At 40.3% G+C, this 6,000-nt stretch overlaps 1 long non-coding RNA gene across 1 annotated transcript in view; it reads left to right on the forward strand.

Moving 5' to 3' along the window:
- Positions 1 to 5,191, forward strand: part of LOC123834531 (uncharacterized) — a 161,096-nt gene extending 155,905 nt beyond the window's left edge. The window contains exons 2-3 of the long non-coding RNA XR_006788461.1: positions 1,916 to 2,196; positions 5,123 to 5,191. This is a non-coding gene — a long non-coding RNA (uncharacterized LOC123834531). The remainder of the gene's footprint in view (positions 1 to 1,915; positions 2,197 to 5,122) is intronic.
- Positions 5,192 to 6,000: the final 809 nt, after the last annotated feature.

Raw genomic sequence — 6,000 nt, forward strand, 5'->3', positions numbered from 1 at the left:
TTTTATAACAGACACCTAACCAGAGAGGCTATGTAGATGGCAAATAAGCATACTAAAAGATGCTCTATATCATATGTCATCAGGGAAACACAAATTAAAATGAGATACTACTACATACCAGTTAGAATGGCCAAATTCCAGAACACTGCAATGTGGAGCAACAGGGATGCACACTTGCTGCTGGTGGGAATGAAAAATAGTACAGCCACTTGGGAAGACAGTTTGGTGGTTTTTTGTTTTTATAAAACTAAACATATTCTTTTTTAAATTTATAAATATATATATAACAAATATATATAATTAATTTATTTGGTATGATTTAGTATATATAACATCAACTATAATAAAATATTATGCAAACTAAACATATTCTCATTATAAGATCCGGCAATGGTGTTCCTTGTTTATTTATACAAAGGAGTTAGAAACTTACGTCCACACAGAAACCTGCACATGTTAATAGTGTTAATGTTAATAGTGGCTTTTATTGGCGGGGGGACGCCTGGGTGGCTCAGTCGATTAAGTGACTGCCTTTGGCTCAGGTCATGATCCCAGAGTTGTGGCACTGAGTCCTGCATCAGGCTCCCTGTTCCCCGTGGTGGGGTGGGGAGGGGAGGGGAGCCTGCTTCTCCCTCTCCCTCTCTCTCTGCCTGCCGCTCCCCCAGCTTGTGCTCCTGTGCTCTCTCTGACAAATAAATAAATAAAATCTTAAAAAAGAAATAGTGGCTTTTTTAAAAAGAGGCGGGGGAGGGGCAGTGGGAAAAGGAGAAAGAGAATCTTAAGCCACCCAGGAGCCCCAGTAGTGTCTTTATTTATAATCGCCAAGACTTGCAAGCAATCACGATGTCCTTCAGTAGGTGAATGGATAAATAAACTTTGGTACATCCATACAGTGGAATATTATTCAGTGCTAAAAAGAAAACAGCTAGCTGGGGTGCCTGGGTGTTTGTCGGTTAAGCCTGACTCTTGGGTTCGGCTCAGGTCATGAAGTCATGGGTCATGAGATTGAGCCCCAGGTCAGGCTCTGTGCTCAGTGGGGATTCTGCTTGTTCCTCTGCCTCTCCCCCCACTTGTGTGCTCTTTTTCTCTGTCTCTATCTCTCAGATAAATCTTGTGGCTCAGTCAGTTAAGCATCTGACTTTAGCTCAGGTCATGATCTCGGTCCTGGGATCAAGCCCCGCGGTGGGCTCCCTGCTCAGCAGGGAGTCTGCTTGTCCCTCTGCTCTGCCCCCTGCTTGTATGCTCACTCGCTGTCTCTCTCTCTCTCCCTCTCTCAAATAAATAAAATCTTTAAAAAAATAAATCTTTTTAAGAAATAAAAAAAAACCCTCAGCTCTCAAGCCATGGAAAGACATGAAGGAAACTTAAGTGCATATTACTAAATGAAAGAAGCCAATCTGAAAAGGCTACATATTATATGATTTCAACTATATGACATTCTGGAAAAGGCAGAAAGTAGGAGACAGTAAAACAATTAGTGGTTGGCAGGGGTTAGGGAATGGAGAAGAGGGATGAATAGGCAGAGCACGGAGCATTTTTTTAGGGAAGTGAAAATACTCTGTATAATACTATGATAATGGATGTATGCCATTATACATTTGTCCAAAACCACAGACTGTATAACACCTGGGGTGAACCAGGAGGTAAACTGTGGACTTTGGGTAATTAGGATATGTCAGTGTAGGTTTATCATTTACAACAAATGTACCATTCTGGTTGGGGATGTTGGGGATGGGAAAGGCTACGTATGTGTGGGAACAGAGGGTATGTGGGAAATCTCTGTACCTTCCCCTCACTTTTGCTCTGAACCTAAAACTTCTCGAAAAGATAAAGTAAAAAAAAAAAAGTCACTTTCGCAGGGAACTTCATCTGGGTGTTGGCCACGGCATCACTGAGCAGAATTGCTTCGTTGCAGTGGCATTTGTGATGTGGCACGTACTTCTCTGGTCACCAGCCTGCAGAAAGCTCGTTGAGAGAATTTGTTGCCACATACAATGCATCCGGCCATCATCGACTCAGATCCTCTTAGCCTTCACGGGCACTGCTCGCTGCCATCTTCAGCACTTCTAACACAGCATGTTCCACCAAGTCTTCGACAGCTCGATTTGGCCATGCTGCTGCTTACACCTTCCCCTGTTGGGACGTCGTTCGCTCAGTTACTGACTGCGGCCGTTGCCCCAAAGCCAACTGCTTCAGGTAAAGATAACTCCAAGTGGGTTCCCAGGCAGAGTGTGGAGGACGTAAAGTTTTTCCAGAGCTTTGGTAATAGATGGGTGGAAGTGGGCGGGTGAGTCTGAAAGAAGGCGCTCCCAAGAATGTTAGAGTTCCTCCTGATGATGCAGTCCCTAAAAAAGCTGGCTGGAGGTGGCAGGGGCTGGCGACAGGGGCGCGGACACAGCTCTCGGCTTACTGGGAGAATGTTCTTCGGTCCATTTTCCCATACCGTTTAGGAAGAGGGGATCAAGGGTATTCTTAGAGGCTGGCCACTGGAATGTTTCAGGATAAGCTTGGCACTAGTCAGAGTCTCTGGATCAGCAGGGAAGGCTCAGAGTGGAGGATTGGTTACTTAAATGTGGGGATAAGAGGGTGAGAAACGAGCATAGATTATAGCAAAGGCACACGTATCCAGTGAAGGAGATTCATGGATTGACAAGGATTAAGACAGTCATTGGAACTCATATAGTTTGGTCAGGGAAAAGTATGCTTTATAAGTAAGGCAACCAACGGATCTTTTTATTTAACACCCTCAAAAACACATAATCATACTCAAATTGATTCTGCGAACACCTACTCCCAGATGGGAGCTGGGGGTACGGCGATTGAGAATATGTCTTGGACCTAGCCTCAAGGAGCTGGGTAACAGCTGGGGTGACTTCATGCCTCTCTTCCTTATGCAGCTGTGTGGAGCAACACAGGTGGGTTCGGAATCTCGAGTTCGCCAGGGGCCCATTACCAGAGCCGGCCTTTATTGGAGAGTTAGACAGGAAGCTCATTATGGAAAACTGCCAAGTGCTTTGAGGCCTCTTTTGCCTTCTTTCTCCTCCCTCCTTCCTCTAATGGCTTGCCTGGAAGTTGACAGAGCATAAAAGCTATCAAAAAGATGCTGCTTCATGTAGCTCTCAGGGAAAGCTCCTTTTTGTTTACTGTAATTGTTCCTTTTTTGTTTTTATACCATTAAGTACCTCTGACTTCCCAGCTTCAACCAGCCGCCAGTTTTCATTCTTCAGTAGGAAGAAAAGAATACAATAAATATGTAAATGAAGAGATAAATAGTAAACAAAAGTAAAACAGTAAAATGCTCAACACCTCAGTTAGAGATGTGAGTCGATTGGATCGATGGATCAGACTTGGACCTGCATTCCGTGTCTCAAATTTTGAAATAAGAGTTGTTTTATTTATCTCAGGGAATGAAACCTTTCAAGGGACTGTTCAAAAGCATCGGGTATATTAACAGTTGGCCGCTACATCCTACTGACAGCAGGTGATTCTGTAGCTGCAGTATGAACTGAAAGGCACTTCATCTGGCTGGGACATTTCACTCCTTCTGGTCCCCGAATTTCTCCAAATCCCATAAAACTCTCTTTGGCCTAACTGAACACTTGAGGGAAAAACTGTAATTTTCTTTGAAAATTGTGATAAATAAATAAAGATAAATATTGTCATATGCAGTAGAAATCTTCTGGTATCGTTTGATTATCCTAAAAAGGTTCTCACTTCAGGCTTACGAAGGAGGTAGCGCGTCAGAGGGAGAAACTGAGCAATGGCTTGACCGAAGACATACACTAAGCCTTTGTTATGTGAAGAAAGGAGCCGTGCTCCACAGATTCCCGTCCCGAAGGCTTAGTTGTGCAATGCATGCGATCAGCAGGTGTGTCAAGGTGACTTTTTCCCACCATAATTCTTCAAGTGTGGTGTTATTGTCTCATTTTGCCAGTAAGGAAATTGGGGCTTAGAGCAATGAAATAACCTGCCCAAGATTCCTGTTCACGAAGGTGTGGAGAGAACTTCAGACCCATGACTGACAACCCTGAGCGCCCTGTCTTTCCCCCTGTATGCCTGGCTGTCTGCTACATTGCAGACACTGAATGGGACAGATGTGAGGTAAAGCCATTGTTGCTTTCCATGAAGGACTCTGTTGTGTGTTCCCTGGAACATTTTAAAATATCCATCGTTCAGATCAACACGGCCATGATAGTCACTGAATCTTTCAAGCAAGCAAGGCCATGGATTTCTAAGACAGTGTCTATATCCTCTTCATCCTTGTTTCTGAGGGCTAATGTATTCATAATATTTATTAGGTCAATCCAAACTCCACAAATAATGTAGAGGGAATATAAATAGATTCCATTGACACATATTCTTTCTACCTCAATTACTGGTAAATAAAATTTAAATATGGATAACCTAATATGATATTATGCTTAATATTTGATTTGTTTCTGTTTAGATTTCATATGAATATTTTAAAATCAAACTGCTGTAGAAATAAAATGTACATGATTTACTTTATATTTGAATTATCTATTCTTATGTATCATAATACATAATTGTCAGTTCACAGTTATGATAGTGTATTAAAAATAAAATAATTAGTAACTTTTCTTCTTTTTAGTTTTTTGGATATGCACCCTGGGTATTGAAGCAAGTTTTTCTGTTTTCTTATGGTTATAGTATGTTTTCCTCATTTGGTTTAGGATCTTGGTCAATCACAAATTTTCCCTATTGTAATTTCTCTCTCTCCAATATGAAAATAATAATAATAATTTGTCACCAATTAGAATGATTTCTGAGAATTGACTTTTTGGTTCTATATGTATAACAACAGCAACAAAAAGAAGGGAGAAAGTATGTCAAGTTTGTTTCCCCAAAAAATTAGGTATAATTGTTCATTGTTGGCAATTTATATTCTAAAGTATTAAAGGTAGAAAAGACTATGGAGGCCAAATGTCAAGTGTTCCAGTCCACTTTTTCCCTTTCTCTTAATGTAGAGTCTCCTTTTATCAAGTGTTCCTTCTTTCTCTTTCTTTCTCATTATCTGTATATGTATGTATGTAACTTCTGTAGTTAAAAAATAATTCAAACAGAAATCTAAGAATACATTGTTTACTATTGTGTTTTCTAGGATAATAATTATGAAGTTAAGTAATATATTTGACGTCTTACTCCATCTCATTCAAAGGACCTCAAAATTGTATGTATGCAAATCCACAACAATGGAAGGTCAAGTAATGGCATTTTTAACCACTCGGTTATGCATGCAGAATGATGTATTTATATTTTCTATATGCTTGCAATTTAGAAGAGTCAATGCTCAGTGTAAGGACATTCAAATTACAAAACACAAAGTCAATTTTTCATAAATTATATTCAATGCAGAATCATCAGATTCCTTTTGCCAGGTGAGGGGCAGTTCAGTATAGAGAAAAGTGCTTAGATACTATTTGTTGGCTATTTGACCTGATTTTCTCGCGTGGAAAATGGAACTAATAAAATCTGCATTCAGTCTTTTTTGTGAAGATTAAAAATAAGATGTTAAATTAACTAATACCTGTTAAGAGCTTGCAGTATGCTAAACACAGTGCAAGGCGGTTGACACAGTGTCTGACATAGAGTAGGCATGTGCTGAATGGGAGTCTTTATCAACAATTTAATAACTGTTTCCCTTATGATTAAATTGTTTATGACTTTTGGTTTGTTTGTTTTCAGCAGTGCACTGGTCCTAAAAAGTGAAGTCAGCCAGGTAATCTTTGTTTCTTCGGGGGTTTGACCTTGTAGCCTTGTGAAATTTACAGGTTAGTTTCAATTCTTGGCTAACTCTACTCTCTTCTAGAGAGAGTCATGAAATCCTATCCTCAGTCAAATCCCCATAGCCTAAAATAAATCACAGTGACCCTAAATGAAAGCCAAGCAGCCAAAACCAGCCCATGCCCTTCGGGGGATCTTAAATTTTGATATTTCAATTTTGTTTGTAAGAGAAGCTGTAAAAGTGTTTCCAGTGTA

The sequence above is a fragment of the Mirounga angustirostris genome, unplaced genomic scaffold, assembly GCF_029215605.1.
Source record: "Mirounga angustirostris isolate CCGP_5_RB_7025 unplaced genomic scaffold, mMirAng1.0.hap1 SCAF_1, whole genome shotgun sequence".
Lineage (NCBI taxonomy): Eukaryota > Metazoa > Chordata > Mammalia > Carnivora > Phocidae > Mirounga > Mirounga angustirostris.